General features: G+C 38.7%; 1 pseudogene; it reads right to left on the reverse strand.

Moving 5' to 3' along the window:
- Positions 1 to 6,779: 6,779 nt before the first annotated feature.
- Positions 6,780 to 25,763, reverse strand: LOC127420210 (mannan-binding lectin serine protease 2-like; annotated as a pseudogene).
- Positions 25,764 to 26,230: the final 467 nt, after the last annotated feature.

Genomic DNA, 26,230 nt, shown 5'->3' on the forward strand with positions numbered 1-26,230 from the left:
GGTTAGAGCGGGCAAAGAAACACAGACATTGGACAACAGATAATTGGAAAAGAGTGTTATGATCTTAACCCCACTGAGCTTTTGTGGGATCAGCTAGACTGTGAGTAGTGCCCGACAAGACAGCGACATCTATGGCAAGTGCTACAGGAAGCGTGGGGTGAAATGTCACCTGAGTATCTGGACAAACTGACAGCTAGAATGCAAAGGATAGAAAGGATCTATCTAAGCTGTCATTGCTGCATGTGGAGGATTTTTTTGATGAGAACTTTTTGAAGTAGTTTAAGAAGTTCTGAACATTGTTTTCAAATTGTAATAGTAATATTTCACGTTAATAATGTCCTGACTATACATTGTGATCAGCTGAATGCCACTTTGGTGAATAAAAGTACCAATTTGTTTCCATAAGAGCAAAATCTGTACATTATTCCAAACTTTTGGCTGCCAGAGAAGAAATTTAAAGATCTCTATTTGCTAAGTGGCTGAAAAAGTAATGAAGAGACCTAAGCACATATGTTGCTATTCAGAAAAAGATGTCTTGTTAAAAGCTTATTTTTCCCAGAGGATGTAGTTCCACCACACACTGTAATGAGCATGTTTTTGCTTTGATTGGTGTTGGGCATGATTTTAAAGCCAGTCACCCAGTCTTAGTGCTGCTTTATTTTTTTAGTTGAATTTCTGAACTCTAACCATTGTTTGACTATATGCCAATGATCTGTGTATCACTTCAACAGCATGTAGTGAATGTTCCTGAGGAATTCATTAAACTACTGTTATGTATGCAGTCTTCGAATCAAACGCTTCTGGTAATGGGCTGCAGTGTTTGTAGGTCATGTTGCCTGAGCCTTCTAGCCTTGAAACCCTTAACAGGTTGTTATCAGTTTGTTTTCTTAGTATTACAACAGTATATCAAGTCATGTCTATGATTATTTTTGGAAATATTAGCAATCAAAACATATAATTTTTGAGAGGTTTCCTTTTTGTGCATGAGGAATTCTTCATTTGACTACTTGAAATCTTAAAACAAATTAACTTTTTAAAATTATGTCCTGAAAAAAAGGTCTGGCATGGTCTTGATCAACCTTTAAGTGGATTTTGGCATAATTTGTGATGATATGGATTTTTGGAACTACTGTGTGATGGAATAATATTTATTTATTTATTTTGGGAGAAAAAGATGTATGAGCCTTGCTACCAATACCAAGTTATTTAGGACGCTGAATTATAAAAAATAAAGTAAAAAGTAAAAATTAAATAAAAAGTAGAATCTCCTGAGTTTAATACATTTTTGTTATATAGATAATATAAGGTACACAATAGCTACACTATTATATAGGTATAGATTATGTAGATAGATAAAAAAAATCTTGGGTAACACTTTACAATAAGGTTCCTTTCATTAACATTAGTTAATGCATTAGGTATCTTGAACAATCAACAAAGGTACAATTGTTTATTGTTAGTTCATCTTAGTTCATAGAGCATTAACTAATGTTAACATGAAACTTTGATTTAAAAATATATTACTATATGTTCAAATTAACATTTACAGAGATAAATAAATGCTGTAAAATTATTATTCATTATTAGTTTATGTTAACTAATGTTAACAAATGGAACCTTTTTGTAAATTGTTACCAAGTCTTGTTAGGAGACAAGCCCAATATAAAAAAAAAACAATCTGTCAAATTTAACCTTTCAACACTCTTTAATATGAGAAAAAAAGTTAATAAAGATACATACAATTTTAAAGCTATCCTTTAAAACTAGAATTGCTTTTTTAATATATTTTTGCAAATCATCCTAGAAAAGCTCCCCTTATTGAAGATTTGCCCTAATAATAATTATAACAGAATAGTCATATGTATTTGTTTTGTACTTTATATTTCTACGTATTAGATATAAGCAAAGCAGTGTTTAAATGCACTTGCAATTGTACCATTTTCCTCTTAATGTCAATATAAAGTCATCATGCCAGATCAATGCATTACACTAAGACCACACTGGCTTCACATCACTGAGCTATGACCACCTGAAGCAAGCAAATCAACTGTGAATTATGTACTCTCTACCAGACAAGCGTGGCCATAGCTTCAACCAGTAAGGGTCTGGCAGCAACAGGGTCTGTTGTTGCATCGTGGACTGGCTGTGTCATAAAGGGCACAACCACAGTACATTGATCTTTCAGTGGATCATGATACAATAGATTATTATTGGTTAAAAGTTAAATCAAATGAGAATACAAACTAACACATTTTTACTTGCTTGTTTTTTGCAATTGTAGGCCATTTCATTTTCTCATGTTTTCATCCAGCAGAAAAAGTCTGATCGCTTAGAAAAGTGATACCACACCTCTCCTCAACAAGCCACACAAATTGAGGTATCATTCATGTATATAACAGAAGGTTTAATACTGTAGGTAAAAGGTTTGTTCAAATCACTAACCCTAAGTGTGAGCAATAGTATGATGCCTTATCAAGCAACAATATTTATGTTATTTTTGTTCTGTTATGAATTTCAGTCAGAAATGTAAAGAAATAGTAATGGTAAGCTATTTATTTATTCATATTCTTGTGATAGGACCTAGGTTTATAGGCTTGAGCATGATTAGAACTCCACAGGGCTTCAATGGCATTGGAGAGGTAATTACACAGGGCTGGAGAGTCCCTAGGGTCCCGGATGATAGAAGACAAAAAGAGTAACCCTGAGATCTGATGCATAATGCATAAGAACTAAATGACTCCAAATCATGATGCCTGAGCTTCACTGACTTTTAAACAAACACCTCTACATTAAGTCTAGTGGCTTTCTGAAAATAAAGCAAGTAACTCTTATGAATACCATTTCTGGTTATTATATATATATATATATATATATATATATATATATATATATATATATATATACTATTATAATGTAAAATAGTTAAACAATAAGGTATGAGAGGCCATGCTATATTAGTCACTGCTAAAAGAAACAATTGTCACAATACAGCCCTTTCGTACCTTATTGATTTTTTATAAAAAGGAAAGTTCAGACTCTAAATTCTGGTTCCACTACCAATGTTTGAGCTTGGCAACCGCAAACTTAGGCCATGTCCAAACTTCCTTGTTTTTATTTTCGGTGGAGGAAAACACTGCACTAGTGTGGATAGGAGGTGTAAACACAGCAAAATTAATGTGTTTTCAGTGTGTCTGTAGCCTTAGTATAATGAGCTATATTACTTGGCAGAGGAATTATTTATTCCGATTATTATTAATGATAAATTTAACTGTTTATTGAACACTGGTGACTTCTATCATATTGGTGTTGCAGCACAAAAGGCCATACCTTACAGTGATTTTACCACAGATATGGGATGTTCTAAGAACCCATTTAAAACCCCATTACTTATGATAAAATCACTCTAACACACACACTCGGGTATATTTTATAGGCAAATATTTTATTATATAGTTACTATATAATAAAATAGAAACAAATTTTCATTAAAATGTTATTTTAGTAAGTGCCATCCTTCTGCTAGAATATGTATGTAGGGCCCTATTTTAAGAGCGCTACCACTCAGCAGCGCTATGCCATAAGTCATACATGCAAAGTAAATAGGCATGGCCATGAAGTTTTGGTATTTTTGTACAAGCATGCGCTAAGTAGGCGCAAGTGGTTTGGGGAAATTGCATGTGCAAAGCGCTAATGGGCTGGGTCAAGTGCATTTTAATTCTGAGGTTCTTCTCCAGCACCGTCTGGATCCTATTATACTGTATAGTCCATTTCCTGTCAAACACCATCGATTTAAACAAAGACAGCACATTCATTTGCCCCACTTAATTTATATACAATACCCCCACAGTTTGCGCGCATACACCCACAGAAGCACAAACACTCCCATCCACGCCCACTTGCGCTTTGCGCTGGCACAAAAATTTAACTTAGAAAAAGCACTCTCACTAAAATTGGATAAGATGTTGCACATGGTCAAAGTGCTTTGCGCACTCACGAAAATAGAGCCCATTGTCCCCGACATGTAAACCTGCCAAGGTTAAAAGAAGGCCTCTATGGATATTGCACAGTGATATATACACAATAGCTAGGTCAGCATATGTTTAAAAGAATAGTTCACCCAAAAATGAAAATTCAACAATGAAAAAACACAAACAAAGATTTTTGGAAGAATATTTCAGCTTTGTAGGTCCATAAAATGCAAGTGAATGGGTGCCAAATTTTTAAAGCTCCAAAAAGCTCATATAGCTGTCATAAAAGTAATACATATGACTCCAGTGGATTAATTAATGTCTTCTGAAGCTAAACGCTAGGCGTGTGTGTATGGAATAGATCAACATTTAATTTTTTTTTAAATAAATATTCACGAGGGTCGAGGTCACACAGCCTCTCGTACGGTGCAATCGCGTTGGCAAGTTCATGCGAGAACTGACATGTGAAATATGAAAAAATATGGAAACGCAGTGTTGTTTACAACAGAGAAGCATAGTTATTCATACATAGACAGGGTTGGGAGGGTTTTGAAATGTATTCCACTACAGATTACAGAATACATGCTGTAAAATGTAATTTGTAACATATTCCGTTAGATTACTCAAGGTCAGTAACGTATTCTAAATACTTTGGATTACTTCAGCACTGGTAGATCTTTTCACTTGTTTTGACTATAAAAGCTCTGCCAGTACAGTAAGACAAAATACACATGTTAAAAATACATTCTCTGAAAAACCTAAATATCTTATGCAGTGTTGTTTCTAAAACAAGATAAATCAAATTGATCTTGTTTTAAGGATTTTTAGATATTTTTACAGGAAAACAATACAAACATTATTATCAAGAATATGATTTTTGCCCGAATATCAAAGGTCTTACTAGAAAAAAAGAAATAATGATCCAACTTGAATTTTCTTGATAAAAAAATATGATCATGAATGGTAACGTACATGTAAAATGGCTAGAAGTAGCATTTTAGCTGTGCATAAAGCTGACAATTTACACAAGGTTAATTTCTACTTTTTCTGCTCCAAACTTCAGACTTACTTCTCTGTCTGCTCATATGAATGTAACACATCATAAGAAAGTGTTTCACCACTGTTCAAATGCACTTTGGATCGCATCATTTATATGTATAAATGTTTTCCATCTGAAAGGACTAAATATTAAATGAAACAAATGACAATAAAATGCAAAGTAATCTCTTCAGTAATCTAAATACTTTTTGAATGTAATCTGTATTCTAATTGCCAATTATTTAATTTGGAACTGTAGTTGAATACAGTTACTTATATTTTGTATTTTAAATACGTAATCCCGTTACATGTATTCCGTTACTCCCCATCCCTGTACATAGATGCCTCATTCGGCTAAATTGACTCTTCGCTAAGCTTCGCTAGGCAAACGATTATCATAGTCACTTGAAAAGAGAAAAGCGTCATTTGATAGTGATTACCAACCTCATAACATTAGTGTAACTAAAAAGAACTGCTTAAAACGTCTCATAACACACTCATTTTGATGCTGCGAACTCTTTATTTTCTATCACCTTTACTAATGAATACATAAATGAGTTAATCAGAATCTGAATGAGCTTTATTGGTGATAGAAGAAAAAAGCAAGTGCACACAGAACATTATATTGAGACACAGAATATAAAACATGGTAAGAGTATAAATAGGCACACAAAAATAATAGGACATATAACATAGAATGGCATATATACATGTGCATGTGGTAATATATTTGCAAGGTAGGGGTATGTACAGTTATTGAATTATAGTGAATTTACATATGTACATGACATATTTATACATTATTATACTATAGGAATCCTAAAGGCAGTTTAATTGTTCATGTGGAAAATGGCCTGAGGGTAAAAACTGTTCTTGTGCCTGGATGTCCTGGCACTCAGCGCTCAGTGTAGTGCCGGCCAGAGGGCAACAGTTCAAAAAGGGAGTGGGCAGGGTGTGTGAGGTCCAGAGTGATTCTAGTCCTTGCATGTTTCCTCACTATGCAAAGGAGGCTTATGCTCTAAAGTCACACAAGAGCCAGTTTGAACTCCACCCTCTTCAACAAGCTGGCTGGAAGCAAACATTTTTAGTTAAAGAAAAATTCTAACACACACTTAGCGTTTCGCTTCAGAAGACATTAATTAATCCACTGGATTACTGATAGCTATATGTGCTTTTTGGAGGTTCAAAAATTTAGCACCCATTCACTTGCATTTTAAGGACCTACAAAGCTGAAATATTCTTCCAAAAATCTTTGTTTGTGTTCTGCTGAAGAAAGAAAGTCATACACATCTGGGATGGCATGAGGGTAAGTAAATAATGAGAGAATTTTCCTTTTTGGGTGAACTATTCCTTAAACAGTATAGCTGTTACTATATTTTGTATTTTAGCATGGCTGGAAGACTGTATTGACAAATTAGCATCCAGAAGCATTCTGTTTTATCTTTTGGATTTTACATGCTACTTTGTAGATAAAAATTAAACATTTTGGGATGGAATGTTTTTTATTTGTTGTGTTTATCTTTAGTATTCCCCAAAAGTCAAAGCAAAAAAAGAGGAAAAACTATTTTAGCTTCATACTTTAATTTCTGAAACGTATTTATGAAAGCAATTGCATCCTACAACACACAGCAATCTCAGCTTGCTTTCAAATCTGCTTAAAAAATATCTACAGGGCTAAGATGTCACATGCAGAGTTGTAAAAAGTAATTAACAATATTTTGCTCAACAATACAAATGAAATCAAAGTCAAACATTTGAGCATTTTCACAACTTTTAATTGTTTTTGGACATAATCTTTTTAATCCAGGGTAAGTAATTGCTCACTTTGGTATAAACCCCATAATACCCAGGTTGGGCGCACCCATAACCCCATGACACAATACCTCCTATGAACCAACTTTCACTTTGGCTATCAAAAAACACATAGGGCCCTCCACTGTCCCCCTCGCATGAATCTATTTCTCCCTGAGAAAACCCAGCACATTACATGTTCTGTCACTACTAGCTTCCCTTTATCTGACACCGTGGAATCATATTTAGCCTTACAGCTCTCAAAATCAGCAACGGGTAAGAGTGCGTACTGGAGATGATTTGAATGTTTTCTGAGTGCTTTGGCATTCTGCACACCCCAACCAGACACTTTCCCATTGTCATTAGCCTTCAAAAGAAAGTGCTCTTCCATCCCAGGCAAACAAACAGGCATGACGGCATAACTGACATGTACCTTATACTGCAGTTTAATCAGGGCAATGTCATGGTTGAAGTTAATATTATCGTGATGGTACAGAGGGTGAATGAAGATTTTCTCTGGAATGGCAACGATCGCATTTTGGTCCTCATTTGTGACAATGTCCATCTTCAGCCTAAGGTTGAAAGAATCTTCATAGCTTTGCAGGACATGAGCAGCTCTGAGGACCCAGTCATCTGACACCAAAGAAGCACCACCAACTAACTTGGAGCCCAGCAGTATCATGACCTGCCAGGGAATCTCATTATTCTCTGTGTCTTTCCCACCAATGAATCTGGATAGTTTTCCTATGGGCTTGCCACAAACTTTCAAGAATAACAGACACCAGATCAGTGATTACAATAGATGTTGTTTGTTTGTTTGTTTTTACATTCAAAGATATGACTGATATACACTACCAGTCAAAAGTTTGGATGTATCTGCTAATTCTTTATTATTACTATTTTCTGCATTTTAATATAATAGGTTAGTCATCAAAACTATGAAATAATGCAAATGGAAGTATGGGAATTATGTACTGATTACATTTTTTGTTTTTTACAAATCAAATCTTCTTACACTGTAAAAAGTGGTAACCTGCAGTTGTTACCTTAAAAGGATAGTTCACCCAAGAATTAATATTCTCTCATCATGTACTCACCCTCATGCCACTTTTTGTCTTCTGCTGAACACAAACTATGATTTTTAGAAAATAGTTAAACTCTGTAGATCCATACAATGCAAGTTAATGGTGGCCAGAAATTTGAAGGTCCAAAAAGCATATAAAAGCAGCATAAAATTAATCCATACGACTCCAGTGGTTACATCCATGTCATCTAAAGAGATATGATAGGTGTGGGTGAGAAACAGATCAATATTTAAGTCCTTTTTTACTATAAATTCTCCCTGCCGAGTAGGTGGCTATATGCACAAAGAATGTGAATCGCCAAAAACAAAAGAAGAAGAAGAAAGTGAGAGTGGAGAGTTATAGAAAAAAGGACTTAAATATTGATCTGTTTCTCACCCTTACCTATTATATTGCTTCTGAAGATATGGATTTAACCACTGGAGTCATATGGATTGCTTTTATGCTGCCTTTATATGTTTTTGGACCTTCAAAGTTATGGCCACCAATTACTTGCATTGTATGGACCTACAGAGTTGAGATATTCTTCTAAAAATCTTCTTTTGTGTTCTGCAGAAGAAAGAAAGTCATACACATCTCAGATGGCATGAGGGTGAGTAAATTATGAGAAAATATTATTTTTTGGGTGAACTATTCTTTTAAAGAACTATTTCTACAGTATGTTATCTAACCCATAAACGTTTTGTTGATGTAACCTAATAAAGTCAGGTTAATTTATTTTATTATTATTATTATTATTTTCAGTTTATATTTTAGCTTCTTAAAAGTAGACATTCAACCTTTGCCTAGATCTCTGCGAACACTGGGTATTCTCTCAATTTGTTAGATAAAAAGGATTTTAAGATAATGAGAAACATAAATTCAGTCAAATGTGTCCAAACTTTTGACTAGTAGTGTTTACGCATCTGATAACATAAGCATTAAGCTATACTCACTGGGTGAACATTTTGGAAGCATTTTTCCACCCAAGGCATTTCTCCAGTAGCCATCATGTGCACAGGTATAGACTCCTTATTACAGAGAGAAAAAGATTAATGCTTTGTCCTCCATGTAACTGTAAACTTCCGCGGCTGGCTGATCAGTATTATTTTTCCATCCATGAACTATAATGTGAAATATGTCACCTACCATTTGTTCCAGCTTCAATTTCATAGAATTTATTGCAGGAATACTCAATAATGGACTGATATGTTGTTGTACTGAATTTTACATTTCCATTATAAATTTCAGCAGGATCTCCACAATCAACAACTGCAAAAGAGAAACAAATGTTTACTCTGTTATTTTAGATACATTCAGGGTAATGTTGGGTGAACTCATCCTTTTTTAAAGAAGAAATAATAAAGTCCTTGCTTTTAAATACTGTTCAAATTTTAATTATTTGTTGGTTTCTTTTTTAATGTAATATGTATGCTCTTTTATTTAATTTTCATCAAATTCATTGTTATTTTCTCACATTTGTTTTACATTTTAGTTAATATTTTAAATAACATTGTAATATCAGTTCCTTACAATATTAAATAGGTCTCATTTTGCTGTTTTTATCTTTGGGGTCATTTATTCATAAATATAAATGTTTTTGTTGGTCAAAATCATTATTTGACTTGGCACATTTATTGTTATCCATTTTTTTCATAATCTATTGTTTTTTTTTTTTTACTTTAGACTGACAGCCTGAAATTTAGTGTTTAAAATTAGGCTTTTAATTATGTATTTTTTGAAGAAATTCTTCGGAAGAATTCTCCTCACTTCAACTTGAACTATTATTGCAGGTTATAAAACATCCCTCCTTCTTTTTGCAGTACACCCCACTGAAGATTATACACACAGTTTCATACTTATCTGGGATTTCTGAACTTACTGACGCAGTCAGGCACCGGTCCATTCCAAAATCCACCCTTTAGGCATGTGGCTTGATAAAAGGGCAATGTTTCCTCCCCCTAAAGATGCAAGAAGTCACTTTTAAGTCCATAAAGAGCATACCAAGCTTTATTTCACCTTTGAGAAAGTCAAAGGAAAAATATTTACCAGTTCTAACTCATAACCCTTATTACATGTGACATTGAAAGAGTCTGTCAAGATGTACTGAGACTGCTTTGGGTCAATACGTCCGTGTTTAGGAGCCACAGGGTTTGGACATAGCATGGCTATGAGAAAAGGAAACAGTGAGCACTTTGAAAAAGAACTGGTAGTGAAAGCACACATTCTGGAAACCTGATCATTAACTCTTGTCATTTAAATGTTTATGTGATTCTTAATGCATCATGTCTAAAATGTCTCTGCAGACAACCATCCAATCTGAATACTATAATTATTTTTGTGGTAAGTTGCACACCATTCATCATTTTTACACTATATTTCTTGCACAAAATAGAGATCTTGGAGCCTGTAAATGTTTAGGGGTATGTCTTTTTTAAAGTGTTTTCTATGACTGTGTTTATGTACGGTGGCAAGGAAAAGTACAGGTGCATCTCAATAAATTAGAATGTCGTGGAAAAGTTCATTTATTTCAGTAATTCAACTCAAATTGTGAAACTCGTGTATTAAATAAATTCAATGCACACAGACTGAAGTAGTTTAAGTCTTTGGTTCTTTTAATTGTGATGATTTTGGCTCACATTTAACAAAAACCCACCAATTCACTATCTCAAAAAATTAGAATATTGTGACATGCCAATCAGCTAATCAACTCAAAACACCTGCAAAGGTTTCCTGAGCCTTCAAAATGGTCTCTCAGTTTGATTCACTAGGCTACACCATCATGGGGAAGACTGCTGATCTGACAGTTGTCCAGAAGACAATCATTGACACCCTTCACAAGGAGGGTAAGCCACAAACATTCATTGCCAAAGAAGCTGGCTGTTCACAGAGTGCTGTATCCAAGCATGTTAACAGAAAGTTGAGTGGAAGGAAAAAGTGTGGAAGAAAAAGATGCACAACCAACCGAGAGAACCGCAGCCTTATGATTGTCAAGCAAAATCGATTCAAGAATTTGGGTGAACTTCACAAGGAATGGACTGAGGCTGGGGTCAAGGCATCAAGAGCCACCACACACAGACATGTCAAGGAATTTGGCTACAGTTGTCGTATTCCTCTTGTTAAGCCACTCCTGAACCACAGACAACGTCAGAGGCGTCTTACCTGGGCTAAGGAGAAGAAGAACTGGACTGTTGCCCAGTGTTCCAAAGTCCTCTTTTCAGATGAGAGTAAGTTTTGTATTTCATTTGGAAACCAAGGTCCTAGAGTCTGGAGGAAGGGTGGAGAAGCTCATAGCCCAAGTTGCTTGAAGTCCAGTGTTAAGTTTCCACAGTCTGTGATGATTTGGGGTGCAATGTCATCTGCTGGTGTTGGTCCATTGTGTTTTTTGAAAACCAAAGTCACTGCACCCGTTTACCAAGAAATTTTGGAGCACTTCATGCTTCCTTCTGCTGACCAGCTTTTTAAAGATGCTGATTTCATTTTCCAGCAGGATTTGGCACCTGCCCACACTGCCAAAAGCACCAAAAGTTGGTTAAATGACCATGGTGTTGGTGTGCTTGACTGGCCAGCAAACTCACCAGACCTGAACCCCATAAAGAATCTATAGGGTATTGTCAAGAGGAAAATGAGAAACAAGAGACCAAAAAATGCAGATGAGCTGAAGGCCACTGTCAAAGAAACCTGGGCTTCCATACCACCTCAGCAGTGCCACAAACTGATCACCTCCATGCCACGCCGAATTGAGGCAGTAATTAAAGCAAAAGGAGCCCCTACCAAGTATTGAGTACATATACAGTAAATGAACATACTTTCCAGAAGGCCAACAATTCACTAAAAATGTTTTCTTTTTATTGGTCTTATGATGTATTCTAATTTTTTGAGATAGTGAATTGGTGGGTTTTTGTTAAATGTGAGCCAAAATCATCACAGTTAAAAGAACCAAAGACTTAAACTACTTTAGTCTGTGTGCACTGAATTTATTTAATACACGAGTTTCACAATTTGAGTTGAATTACTGAAATAAATGAACTTTTCCACGACATTCTAATTTATTGAGATGCACCTGTATGTGAATTGGAATTAGCTGGTTTTCTGCATTAAGTGGTCATAAAATGTGATCTCATCTTCATCAAAGTCACAAGTATACGTAGACAAACACAATGTGCTAAAGTGAACAACACACAAACAATTATAATCTTTCATGTATTTATTGAGCACGACCCATTAAACATTCACAGTGCTGTGGAAAATGTAAGTGAACCCTTGGATTTAAAAACTGGTTGATCCTCCTTTGGCAGCAATAACCTCAACCAAGCATTTTCGGTAACTGCGGATTAGACCTGCACAACGTTCAGAAGGAATATTGGAGCATTCTTCCTTACGGAACTTCTTCAGCTCAGCCATATTCTTAGGATGTCTGGTGTGAACGGCTCTCTTGAGGTCATTCCACAGCATCACTTGGGATAAGCAGCAAAGCAGCCCCAAAATCATGATGCTCTCTCCACCATACTTTACCGTTGGGATGATGTTTTCATATTGGTTCGTGGTGCCCTTTTTATGCCATATGCAGTGCTGTGTGTTCTTCCCAAACAATTCAACCTTTGTTTCATCAATCCACAACATTTTTTTCAAGGTGTCAAGGTGGTCTTTGGCAAACTTCAGGCATGCAGCAATGTTTTTGTTTCCTGCCATGGACACCATGCCTGTTTAATGTTTTCTGTATAGTAGACTCATGAATAGAGATGTTAACCAGTTCCAATAATTCTTTCAAGTCTTTAGCTGTCAGTCTAGGGTTATTTCTTTTGACCCCTCTGAGCATTCTGCGATGTGCCCTGAGTCATCTTGGCTGGACGGCCACTTCTAGGAAAAGTAGCCACAGTACTTAATCATCTCCATTTATAGACAATTTGTCTAACTGTGGACAGATAAATATCTAAGGTTTTTGAGATAACTTAGTAACCCATTCCAGCTTTATGCAAAGCAACAATTCTTGAGGTCTTTTGAGATCTCTTTTTTGTGAGGTATGGTCGACGTAAGTAGATGCTTCTTGTGAATAGCAATCTCAAAATATTTGAGTTCTTTTATAAGTCAAAGTTAACCCGCACCTTAAATTTTGTTTCATTAATTGGATGCCAGGTTTGCCAGCTCCTGACTCCAATTAGCTTTTGTTGACGTCATTAGCGTAGCACAGGGGTTCTCAATGGGGTGTTCAAACGATGCCAGGGGGAGCTGAGAGCAAATTAGTAGAGAGTGGGGCATTAGGTTACAAATGGGGGGCATTTATCAGTTCATCAATCAAATCAATCCTCAAGTCCCTCTTTGCATAAAAACGTTCATCTAGACTTGGAATATACAAGTTCCCTATCTGTCACTCACTCGACGGTGTGTCGATGTAGTGACACTAGGGGTCACTCTTGGGAGCCCGAAACATCTCTGGTCTTTGATAAAAGGCCAATGAAAATTGGTGAGTGGTATTTGCATGCCACTCCCCCGGACATACGGGTATAAAAGGAGCTGGTATGCAACCACTCATTCAGATTTTCTCTTCGGAGCCGAACGGTCATGCTCACTGAGCTGAATTCTCATGACTGTTCATTCACCTCTGCTGGATCTGATGGCGCATTTCAGCGGCTTCTCCCTCCTCTGCACTGGTGCACTGCAGAATGCCCCTGGGTGCTTCGGCAGAAAAAAGAGAGTATATTTTCCTGAAAGAGTATATTTCTCTAAAAGAGCGGCACACACGGAACATCTTTTTAAAGATGCCTTTCCGATTGTGTGTTATTCCTGATTGCGGTCGTTACCTCTCAACTTCAGACAGTCACGATCGCTGTCTTTCGTATCTGGGCTTGACCCACACGGAGGCAGCATTCATGGATGGTTCATGTTCTCGCAGTGAGAACATGAAAGTAAGAAAGCAAGCCACCCCAGCGGCTCCCTGCCTCGGTCCTTCTACCTACGGGTTTGAGGCCAGCGCGGCTAGCACTGGGGGTGATTTGGGGATCCCAATGTGGTCGCCTCTGCCAGGTATCCTCCCGCTGACCTCCCATTCCCCAGCACGCTCGTCTGCCCCGATCGGGCCTCCGGATGAGTTTGCCGGCTTGTCTCACGGCAAGTTCGACCTCTTGTTCGGAGCCCGCGAAACTGATGAGCTCTCAAGCGCAGCATCGGAGAGCGGGCTTGTCCAGTCGGACGCAGAAGCCTCAGCTGGGCTCCCCCCTTCGGGGTCGATTGCCCAGTCACAGGCTGATGCAGAGATGACGGACATACTTTCCTGGGCGGCTGCGAGCGTCGGGCTAGAGTGGAACCCTCCACTCTCCCCTGAACCCTCGCGGCTCGATGATTGTTTCCTGGGCTGCTCAAAGCAGCCACGCCCCACTCCAGTGCCTTTCTTCCCCGAAGTGCACAAGGAGCTGACAAAATTGTGGGAGGCACCTTTTACTGCCCGGTCCTGATTTCTCAGTTCCCCCGCCTTCACTACCCTCGATGGCGGGGCAGCCAGGAGCTATACGGCGATTTCCCCGGTGGAAAAAGTGAACGCGGTGCACCTATGCCTGCAGAGTGCTGCCACCTGGTGTGGACGCCCAAAGCTCCCGTCCAAGCCCTGTAGGTTCACGTCGTCCCTAAAAGCCAAAGCCTACAGCGCTGCTGGACAAGCCGCCTCTGCGCTGCATGCCATGGCTCTCCTGCAGGTTCACCAAGCCAAGGCGATAAAAGAACTACACGAGGGTAGTTCCGCCCCAGATCTGATGCAGGAACTGTGCTCGGCAACCGACACGGCGCAGTCTCTCGGGCGGACGATATCCACATTAGTGGTCCAGGAGCGCCACCTTTGGCTCAACCTGGTCGAGATGGGTGAGGCCGACAAGACACAGTTCCTTGCTGCCCCCATCTCCTAGGCTGGCCTATTAGAGGTGAAGCAGCAGATGGAGGCTATCCGGCATATCCTGCCCCGGCACGGCTCAAGATCCCATACCCCGTCTGCTGTGACTGCACCGGCTCCGCCGCAGCCCGCCCCTTCGGCCCGGCCCCGGCGTGGAGCCCACCGCAGGAAGCAGACGCCACCCATCTCATGGCCGGCTGCCAAGAACCCACGTAAGTCTTCAAAGCACCCCTGAGACAGGTGACCCAGGTCCGACTCAGCTACACGATTCAGTTCGCCAGTTGTCCGCCCAGGTTCAGCAGTATCCACTTCACCTTAGAGAAGGACAAAAACAATGCTACCTTGCATGCGGAGATCGCTACCCTCCTACAGAAGGGTGCGATAGAACCTGTCCCTCCGGCCAAGATGAAGAAGGGGTTTTACAGCCCCTACTTCATCGTACCGGAAAAAGGCTGTGGATTGCGGCCAATCTTGGACCTGCGAGTACTGAACCGGGCTTTACACAGACTCCCGTTCAAGATGCTGACGCAAAAACACATTCTGGCGAGTGTCTGGCATCAAGATTGGTTCACGGCGGTAGACCTGAAGGACGCATACTTTCACGTCTCGATTCTACCTCGACACAGACCCTTCCTGCGATTTGCATTCGAAGGTCAGGCGTATTAGTACAAGGTCCTCCCTTTCGGCCTGTCCTTGTCCCCTTGCATCTTCATGAAGGTCTCATAGGCAGCTCTTGCCCCGTTAAGGGAAGTGGGCATTCGCATTCTCAACTATCTTGATGATTGGCTAATCCTAGCTCACCCTCGGGACATGTTGTGTGCACACAGCGACTTGGTGCTCTCGCACCTCAGCCGATTGGGGCTTCAGGTCAACTGGGAAAAGAGCAAGCTCCTCCCGGTTCAGAGCATCTCTTTTCTCGGTTTGGAGTTGGACTCAGTCTCTTTGACAGCGCGCCTCACGAATGACGTTCAAACAGAAAACAGCGGTTCCACTGAAACTCTTTCAGAGGCTCCTGGGGCATATGGCATCCTCAGTGGTGGCCACCCCACTCGGGTTGATGCATATGAGACCGCTTCAGCACTGGCTTCAGACTCGTATCCCAAGATGGGCATGGTGCCGCGGGACACATCGCGTGGTCATCACGCCAGTCTGTCACCGTCTCTTCAGCCCTTGGACCGACCTCTCATTTCTACAGGCAGGTGTTCCCCTAGAGCAGGTCTCCAGGTGCGTCGTGGTCACGACAGACGCCTCCAAAATGGGCTTGGGTGCTGTTTGCAATGGGCACGCAGCCGCCGGCTTATGGATGGAGGGACTCCCCCCGACTAGACCTGGCGGCCCAGTTGGATAATTCCCCTTCTTTTTTAGGGAGTGGAAAAAAAGAAGGGGAAAAGAGGCCACGACTGGGTTAGCCTGTCTCTATCTTCTGGGTAGTCGACTTGTCCCCAAAGGGCTGTTCGACACTCATAACTATGTTGGGGGAGGTTACGTGTCGGCCTGGTGCACTTGCAACTAGGCACACAGTTGTCTGCCCATCACACAGTGCCAGTTCACATAACACAGTTCAGCCAGTTGCGGCATTTTGTATAGGGACCCCTAGTGTCACTACATCGACACAACGTCGAGTGAGTGACAGATAGGGAATGTCCTGGTTACTTGCGGAACCTCTGTTCCCTGATGGAGGGAACGAGACGTTGTGTCCCTCCTGCCACAACGCTGAACTACCCGCTGAAATGGCCGGACCTTGTCTCGGCTCCTCAGCATAAAACCTGAATGTGTGGTTGCATACCAGCTCCTTTTATACCCGTATGTCCGGGGGAGTGGCATGCAAATACCACTCGCCAATTTTCATTGGCCTTTTATCAAAGACCAGAGGAGTTTCGGGCTCCCAAGAGTGACCCCTAGTGTCACTACATCGACACAACGTCTCATTCCCTCCATCAGGGAATGGAGGTTACGCAAGTAACCAGGACGTTCTCCATTATACGGGTTGGTGTGCATTTGTACCGCGGTTTAACTTATTCTGAAGTCTAGCGACGCATCTAAAGTGTCTGGTTTAGACAGGCGGCATCACAACCTTCAACTAATGCACCTGTATCATGGCTCTGTAGTTGGATACAGCTCAATGTACAGAGCAGAGCAAGGGCGTTTTTACTCGCAGACCGGTCTCAAACTCTTAAATGTGCACCGTTTATCATTACAGCGCTGCGAGATCCAATGAGAAGCATGGTGCGAGATTCGGAAAACATTTGAATTCAGCAGATAATTCTACATCACCACCCTTGAATTTATTATAGTTTCACTAACTGTACATTAGACAGAAGTAGACTCAAAATAAATATTATCATATCACTACTTCAGCTCTATTAAATTTGTAATAGTCTACATTAGGGGAGTGAGAGAATATAATTCATTTTTGTTACAACTTATAAATGTTTATATTTTGTATTTATTGTTTTTAAATGTGTTTAAGGTAGGCCTACTGTTTATAATTACAAAACTGCGATAATTTGTTTTATAGAAATCATGATACACCTAACCGTGGTTGTGAACATCCATGCTTCCATGTGCTTACCATGGTCTACAAACATCACTGTTAAAACTATGAATAAATAAATACATTTAAATTATCATAAGGGCAAATGCAAAATACACTTTTTTTTTTTCTCCCCAATTTGGAATGCCCAATTCCCAATGCTCTCTAAGTCCTCGTGGTGGTGTAGTGACTCACCTCAATCCTGGTGGCTGAGGACGAATCTGCTGCGTCTGAGACTGTCAATCTGCGCATCTTATCACGTGGCTTGTTGAGCGCGTTACGGAGGAGACGTGGAGCATGTGGAGGGCCACGCTATTCTCTGTGGCACACCACGTGCCAAACCGAGAGTGAGAATCGCATATTATAGCGACCATGAGGAGGTTACCCCATGTGACTCTACCCTCCCTAGCAACTAGGCCAATTTGGTTGCTTAGGAGAACTGGCTGGAGTCACTCAGCATGCCCTGGATTTGAACTCGCGACTCCAGGGGTGGCAGTCAGCATCAATACTCGCTGAGCTACCCAGGCCCCCCTAAATACACTTTTTTTTAAGATGAAATATAAATACGTCATTCCTAAATGCGTCAATACTTTAGCTTAAAAAACAGGCTAAAAATATATATGTTTTGATTGTAAAAAAATATAACTGATTTGGTTTGCCTTCAGAAATTCCAAGAGATGACTAATTTGAATCAGTAAGCACCTGATGAAAGGAGTTCCAACTCAGTCATGTCAGAATGGGGTAAGGGAATAAAGTAGGGGGGCGTTCATACAAAAAAGGTTGAGAACCACTGGCCTAGCAGTTCACATACTTTTTCCAACCTACACTGTGAATGTTTGAATGATATTTTAAATATTTACAAGAACAACACAATAATCTGTGTTATTTGTTAAAACAGTTTGTGTTTGTTCATTATTGTAACTTAGATGAAGATCAAAACAGATTTGAAGACAAATGTATACAAAAATGCAGGTAATTCCAAAGGGTTCACATACATTTTCTTGCCACTTGTACATGCACAAGAATATTCCCATATCAATTAGAATTTGGTCATATTCTGATTATGTAGGAGTGATTGAAACACATTAACCTGATTGCCATAACTATACGCCAATATTCCTGTTTCTAGAAATCTGAATAAAACAGTTCGGCATATGCCTGTATTCATCAGAATTTTGTGTTGTGTAAACACCACTATATCTATGCATGTCAAAACAAAAGTAATTGGATAAAAAATACACAAAGGATTAAATGCATACAGGAATATTCCAATAGCTGTGGAGCATGTACACATATTTTTCAGACATATTTAAAGAATATGGACTTTAACTGGAAAATGATGTTCACTTTGACTGTTTATAAAAACATCTGTTTAGGAAGTATCTGAATAAAGAACATAACTTTAAACGTAAATGCAAAACACTTTGATATTAAACACTACAGTACACTACATACAGTAGAGGCTTGTAAACTACCTGTGCTGGTATACTTGATTTTCCAGCCTTTGCTTTTCCTGAGCCATCTGCACGGAAGGTCACATGCACTTTGTGTGTGCCTGTCTCTATTTTTTCTGGCGGAGTCTTCCCGCAAAATGGACCATACTCCCTCCCACCTGCAGTGATCTGATGAGCAGAAACAAGACAGAGATTATTTTACTCAGGCAGCTGAGGTGGACCATTTGAATTGTCAGTGTATACAAATGGCAACAGATAAACAAGTCTCCAGGGAGGTGGGAGGGTGAGCAGAAATAATAGGCAGTTGTGGAGGGCATGATAGGGCATACATTATGTATTCAACAGCCTTCAGGTCAGTGATTAGTGGTGTAGTTTGATGCTTAACATCAGTGCTGAGGAGACCATATTTGTTTTTAGAGGCAAAGAGGCAGAATGGAGATAGCCATAAAAAGGCATTTAATGCCATGACAAATATAGTTTTCAGTCATTAAAACACATGAGCTTGGATGCAGAGGATAAAAACAAGTTCTGAAAAACAAGCACTCTGGCACACTTATCATGTTTATATTCATGGAGAGGCAATCTTCTCTGAGTAAACCACTCTAAAATCACAATAGAATGCATGTTATATCTCTCGTCACACAATAATTTTAGCGGAATTTTTTTCCTATAGTCTTTAATATTTAGTGCAACATTCTAATTGCTTTCAAAAGTACAAAACCATTTAAATGTGCAATGATATTAATAACCGTTTAAAATATTTTAGCAAATGTAAATTGATTTATGAATCTTCTTTGAGTTCTATAGAATATAGCATTTGTAATAGTAGGAATAGCAGAAGAATAGGAGTAGTTTACCCAAAAATGACATTTCTGAATAATTTATTAACATTTATGTCATACCAAACTCGCATGACTTTCTTTGTGGAACACAAAAGGAAATGATAGGCATAATGTTCACAATGCTCTTTACCATACAGTAAAAAGGGATGGGGCTGTCAACATCCCAAAAGGACAAAAAAGTAGAATAAAAGTCCCTTTTTTGGTGGAGGAAAATGGTGTTCCAGTGAGGATGAGAAGCATTTTCAAATAAAAATGTATTAGTGTAGGCATGTCCTTAAACTGTTTTTTGCTAAATATCTTGATACTGTAATTGGTCATGAAACATGTGAGAATGATGTTTGACCTCAAACCTGACATGACATGACTTGATTTGCCAAATTTGAATGTACGCAATGGCTAATGAGATTTGAATGCTATGGTAGCAGGGGAGATTTTCACCATTTGACAATTTTAATCTGAAAAGGAACAGCACCATCGACCTTCTGTAAAATATCTTCCTTAGTGTTCCACATAAGGAAGAAAACAATTTGGGTTTGGAACGACATGAGGGTGAGTAAATTATGACAAACTTTTCATTTTTGGGTAATACTATTCTTTTAACTCTTAAATAAACTCATGAATTAAGTCTCTAAATACTTGTCATAAGGCTTGGCAAACTCTTCAATATATATATTTTCAGATAGAGGTGTAGAGAATTCCTGAAGCACCCACAAGTCCCCCATTATAGCTGTTGTTTTAGGCTTGATGTACCACCCCAGCTGGATTGCTATTAGTGCTTGCTGATTGTGAAATAACCAACCTTGAGTATGTCATAAGGGCAAGGGATTTCAGGATGAGCCTCCACATCAAATGGGTCCTGGAAGTCCAGGGTCACTTGGAAGCCTTCTGTCAGGCTGATAGTGTAATCACACTGGCTCATCTTTGGGTAAACACCTGGGTACTCTGGACTGCTCAGTTCTCCTGACCTCTCCTGAAACACCTGCCCACTACACTCAACTACAGTGGAAGAAATGCATTTTTAAACTCACTGACAACTGTCCAAAGCACACGCACATAAATTCTACAGATAACAATCCATGCCACATTTAACACTGAGGTCCACAGGAAATTGCAACATTGATTCAGGACACTTAGAGGTAAATAAACCTTTCATCCTGTAAAATGGCCAGAGAAACAGCTGTCTGTCAATATCTTTATACTACTTACTATCTTAATAGTGTCATTTATGAAGAGCTACAAACATTTTGATTACCAAAACAAGTCAATTTGGCCAATGCTAATTCTAACAGTTTAGATTACTAAATGAGATACAAAATTCTCATCAGAGCCCAGATGAACAAAACAATAACTTTTTTGAGGTAATCAAGCATATACTTTTGACATGTTAACTTATTCCTTAAAGCTAAAGTGTGTAATTTTTATGTAACTAGCGTAACCAAATGGAATTTCAAAAATAATTCCGAACACTCCTCTTCTGCAATGGTCAGCCAAACAGAGAGCTCTGCCCAAATCTTTCGCCATTGGTTGAGCCAGTGTTGCTGTGCTGGGCTGGTTGGAATGCAGAGCAATGTTTTGAAAGTGCCACAGAGCCTCAGTGTTTACACTTTGTGTTGAAATCGACCTACAAATGGCTTACTTATAGTTGTCTCTGCATATAAGTTGAGATAGGAGACAGTATTTTAACAACAAAATTACACAGTTCACCTTTACATTTAAATATATACTACCCCAACAAAAATCTGCTGCAGTTTATTCTTAACTAAAACAGATGTTACAAAAACTGCAATAAATTGGGCATCTCATCTGAGGAGGGCAAAGGTCTGGTAATTCATATGATTAAATGATTCAGACACAAGTCATTGTTTCTGTCTTCCCTTCTGTGCAGCATGATGTGATGTCTCTATCTACCCCAAAGAAAAACAATTAAGAGGCATGTCTGGGCTAGTAATTGTGATTAATTACCCACCATTAGCACAGTATTACAGCTTGAAACAGGCATACATTTTCCCCTGATCTCTATAACGCTGCTCCCTCAGGAACCAATGCTAATTAACCTGGACCCACTTAGACTGACAGAGATCAACTGCTTCATACAGGCATGCTAGCAAGATGCTGCACATCACTCTGTAGCTGAAGTATGCTGCAGGCTAAAGCTAGTAAACTCTATCCAGAACTGCAGTGAACATTACCACTTTATATTAGGTTTGGGGGAGGGGCACTTAAATGGTCACTTGGAGACTAATCCATTTACTATAACTTTAAAGGGATAGTTCACCCAAAAATGAAAATTATGTCATAATGTAATCACCATTATACGGAGCCTTAGAGGACAGGGAGGAATTTTTTTCCGCAATAGTTTACGTTCCCACGCAAAAAATTTGCGTTCCCTCGTAAAAGTTTACGTTCCCTCACAATTATATGCATTCCCCCTCAATAAGTGTTTCCTCACATGCAAACTATTGCAAGGGCATGTAAAACTTATTATGAGGGAATGCACTCTATTGCGAGGGAAAGCAAACTATTGAGAGGGAATGCAAAGCGCATTGCGAGGGAAAGCATACTATTGTGAGGGCACACAAACTTATTGCGAGGGAACGCAAACTAATGTGAGGGAACACAAACCAATGTGAGGGCATGCAAAATTTATTGCGAGGGAATGCAAACTATTGCGAGGGCTCTCAAAAGTTTTTGCAAGGGAGCACAAACTAATGTGAAGGAATGCAAACTACCGAGAGAGCATGCAAAACTTATTGTGAAGGAACGCAAACTATTGAGAGGGCTCGCAAAACGTATTGTGTGGGAATGCAAACTAATGTAAGGGAACGCAAACTATTGCGAAGGAACGCAATCTATTGCGAAGGAACACAAAAACTTATTGTCAAGGAACGCAAACTATTGTGAGGCAGCGCAAAATGTAATTATGAGAGCATGCAAAACTTGATGCGACGGGAACGCAAACTATTGTGAGGAAAAAAATAAAAATTGCATATAAAAATTTATTGCAAGGTTATTCAAATCTTATTGCGGGGCATGCAAAACTATTTCAGAAAAATCCTTCCCTGTCCTCGAAGAGGCTCCGACCATCATGTTGTTCCAAACCTGTATGACTTTCTTCCATAGAATGAAAGTGAATGGTGACCTAGGCTGTCATTCAGCCTAACATCTCCTTCTGTGTAACATGGAAGAAAGAAAGTCATATGGGTTTGGAACAACATGGGAGTGAGTAAATGATGACAGAATTGTATTTTTGAGTGAGCAATCCCTTTAAGGGAAACAAATGAAAATGTGCACACAAATCCCAATACAATACATTCTATATTTTTCTGTATAAAGCTTCTATATCCTGTAGAGAAAGTCCCTGCACTAAGTTGTGACCATTCTATCAATGATATAACAAACAACACTACAATTTGGTGACTCCATTTCTTTTGCAATTACAGCCTATGCTATATCAATCAGGAGCTGTTGACAGCGCTGATAGATAGTGTTTGGTGAGCCGTGGCAGCCCAGCCTGCTGCTGTGACCGCAGTTTCAGTCTGTGTCTGTGATGTACAACATTCAATATTTGCAGCATAAATCATAGAATTGAGCTCTATGACAATATTTCCTTAAAATAATAGGGTTTGCTCAGATCTCACAAAGTTTTGTTTCTTTAAAAGCATTTTTGAAAATACAGTACAAAGTTTTAATTTTAATTTCTAAACAATCAGATAGAGTCTGCTTCTCAAATACGTGTGTTTATTGCTTGGAGCAGTACAATTGCTACTGTAATAAAACTATTAAATACATAAAATAAAAAGTAAATTAAATTATATTACTGCTAGTCAAACTATAGTTTTACCCATGATGCCTTACATAAAAAAGGTCTTTGGCATACCTTGTTACAGTGAAGGTATCAGATGGTGAAACCATTGTACTTTGATATATACCATGGTCTTGAAAAAGTACCATATTCATATTCAGTGGTATTTCTATGGTACTCCAAGGTACTTAAAAGAATACCATGGTGTTACCATACTACATGTTGTAAGCCATGGTATGACAATGGGACAGTATTAAAAAAAAACATTGTAATACTATGGTACTTTTCTGTAAGTGTGTTTAGGCAGAAACCATTTAGGAGCATTTTTGCAACACAATCAGAGTAAAATACAATAAATAAAGTCATTAAGAATTGATGGTCTTTTACAAGTACATTTTTCATGAGAGCAAAATTCATTTAAGCATTCTCTACTGGTTCAAAGTCCCTCTCAGGCTATTCATTACTTTATTTATTGTATAACTTGCTATTTTGTGCAAATGAATGTACACCACACCTCAGCATAAATCACAGTGTCAGATCACAGATTTAATGAGCAGAGTAACTACAGGCCAATGTTATCATCTGTTCTGGTATCAGTCTTACCAGTGCAGTGTCTTCTTTCAGGGTGGAGCTGGTATTCCAATCTACAAGAGCAGTAAAATCCCTCCACATAATTATGGCAATTATGGTCACACATGGGCTCTCCATCCACAGTGTTTTGGCACTCATCAATGTCTGTAAAGAGTGAAAAGAGGCCGTTTAGCAACAGTTTTCATTAGCACTACTCTCAAGGATTTTGGGCCATATAATGAAGATAAGTCTATCTAAATGGTTTCATGTGATCAAATGCTAAATATGGCTTATTTTTATGAAATATATTCAATTGAGAGTAATTGGCAATATTTATAGTCAGTGACAACTACACAAGATTTTAAAATATATTATTGTAAAATAAACTAATTGACTATTAAGGGAGAGACAGCAAGCAGTGAATCCATTGACTCCATCACCTTCTGTGGAATAAAATGCCTGGAAGCCTGTGAATTGATCCTCATTGGAGTAATCTGATCTGAAGAGCACAGACATTGTGTTGGTGGCAGAATAGATGACAGTGTTTTTGGGTGCATCACCATAATTTTTCTCTACCTCACCACAGAACCAAACTGTCTCATTGCCTTCCGTGAACACCTGGAAACCAGTTGACAGTTTCAGCAAGTAAAGCATTATACAAGTAATAATAAATATAAGCATACATGATTTATTCCCTGAATTTGCATAAAAAGCTCACATAATCAACATTTACACTAGCATATCCATAGGGAACTACAGTACAGTGCAGTGTAATACATAATAGAGTGGTTTGATAAAATGTTCATAAAGTTTTTCAGAGCTTTTCATCAGTTAAAAATTATTTTTATTATCTAAATTGATTTTATTTAGCAAATGAAACTTAAGTGCGATGACAAAGCAAAGTATTATTATTAGCAAGATACGCATGTAGGCCTATATTGCATTACACTTGCATGTAGGGTTGCCACCCACCCCATAAAACAAAGCATTGTTCTGTATTTAAAAATGAAATTATGCGTACCGTATCAAATCAATTCGGGATATGATCTGACAAATTAATTACATTTGTAAAAAGGGAGAAATTATAGAATCTATTGGGGTAAAAACATTTGAAAACCAATACACACTGTTTAGCTGGCATTTAGCCATACCATCAGATTCCTGATTAAAGTCTGATTTGAATTTGCATTGATATTGACTTTCTCAATGCAATTCCATGGCATTTTCCAAGTATTTTAAAACACATTTAAAATGATTGCCTTATCCATTGCCAAATGCAAATTAAATTAACATTTTTATTTACCATTTCTCTTTTCCACAGGTGGCCTATGTGTACTGTACAATGGAATCTTATATTATTTGTATATTCATTGTAGACTCAATATTACATGATTTCGTGTTTGCTATCTGTGATGTCCTAAAATATATAGCTTAATCCAGAAACTCAAGTTATGCGTTTTTATGCATATATATCCCATAAAATTATGCCATACTGCATGGTCTGTTTAAGACATGGATCTAACCTGAACATAGTCATATTCACATTGGTGAGAAGGCTCCAGGCTAAAATAAGTGAAGTAGAGGCGTAATCGGTGTCCTTCTGGTCCTGTGATATTCCACACCATGCGCAGGTTGTTGGGATAGACATTTGGGAAGTTGGGAGAGGTAAAGCTCCCAAATAGTCCTGTCAGCTCTAAGCCAACACTAATGGAAGCAGGAGAACCAAAGCCAAATATAGACTAAAACAAAGCACCAAAACAAAAACAATTAAGGTGCATTAGACATTCATGTCTGTCTCACTGATCCCCGTTCCTCACTTAACATATTACACTTAACACATTTTAACATTTTGCATACCTGTTCATCATTCCAGAAAGCCTCAAACTTCAGTTTGTCCCACAAAAATATGTCCTAATCACCTCTGCGGAACTCTAGTGTCTTCTAGGTTACTGAACCAGCAACCTAATAAATGATTCTCTGTAAACATTGCTCTGAACAGCAACAGTGCTCCTAATTTTCATTATTGTTCATTCTGTCAAATGAGAGTATCAGTTATTGGATTGAAAACATATCAGTTAACCCTTTACATCTCCTTTACCCTCCTTTAGGGATGGAATTTGTCACTGTTCTTGTTCCATACTAAGAAGACAACAGTAATCACAAGGTTTCAGACCAAGTAAATAAAAGATCTGATTCAACCTGATGATTATAAATACGGTGCTCCCTTAGACAGCACTTGTCAGCAAAGGGTCAAGTGAACTCTAGTTTTTGAAATCTGTCCCTCTCACCAG

The sequence above is a fragment of the Myxocyprinus asiaticus genome, chromosome 29 (genome assembly GCF_019703515.2).
Source record: "Myxocyprinus asiaticus isolate MX2 ecotype Aquarium Trade chromosome 29, UBuf_Myxa_2, whole genome shotgun sequence".
NCBI lineage: Eukaryota > Metazoa > Chordata > Actinopteri > Cypriniformes > Catostomidae > Myxocyprinus > Myxocyprinus asiaticus.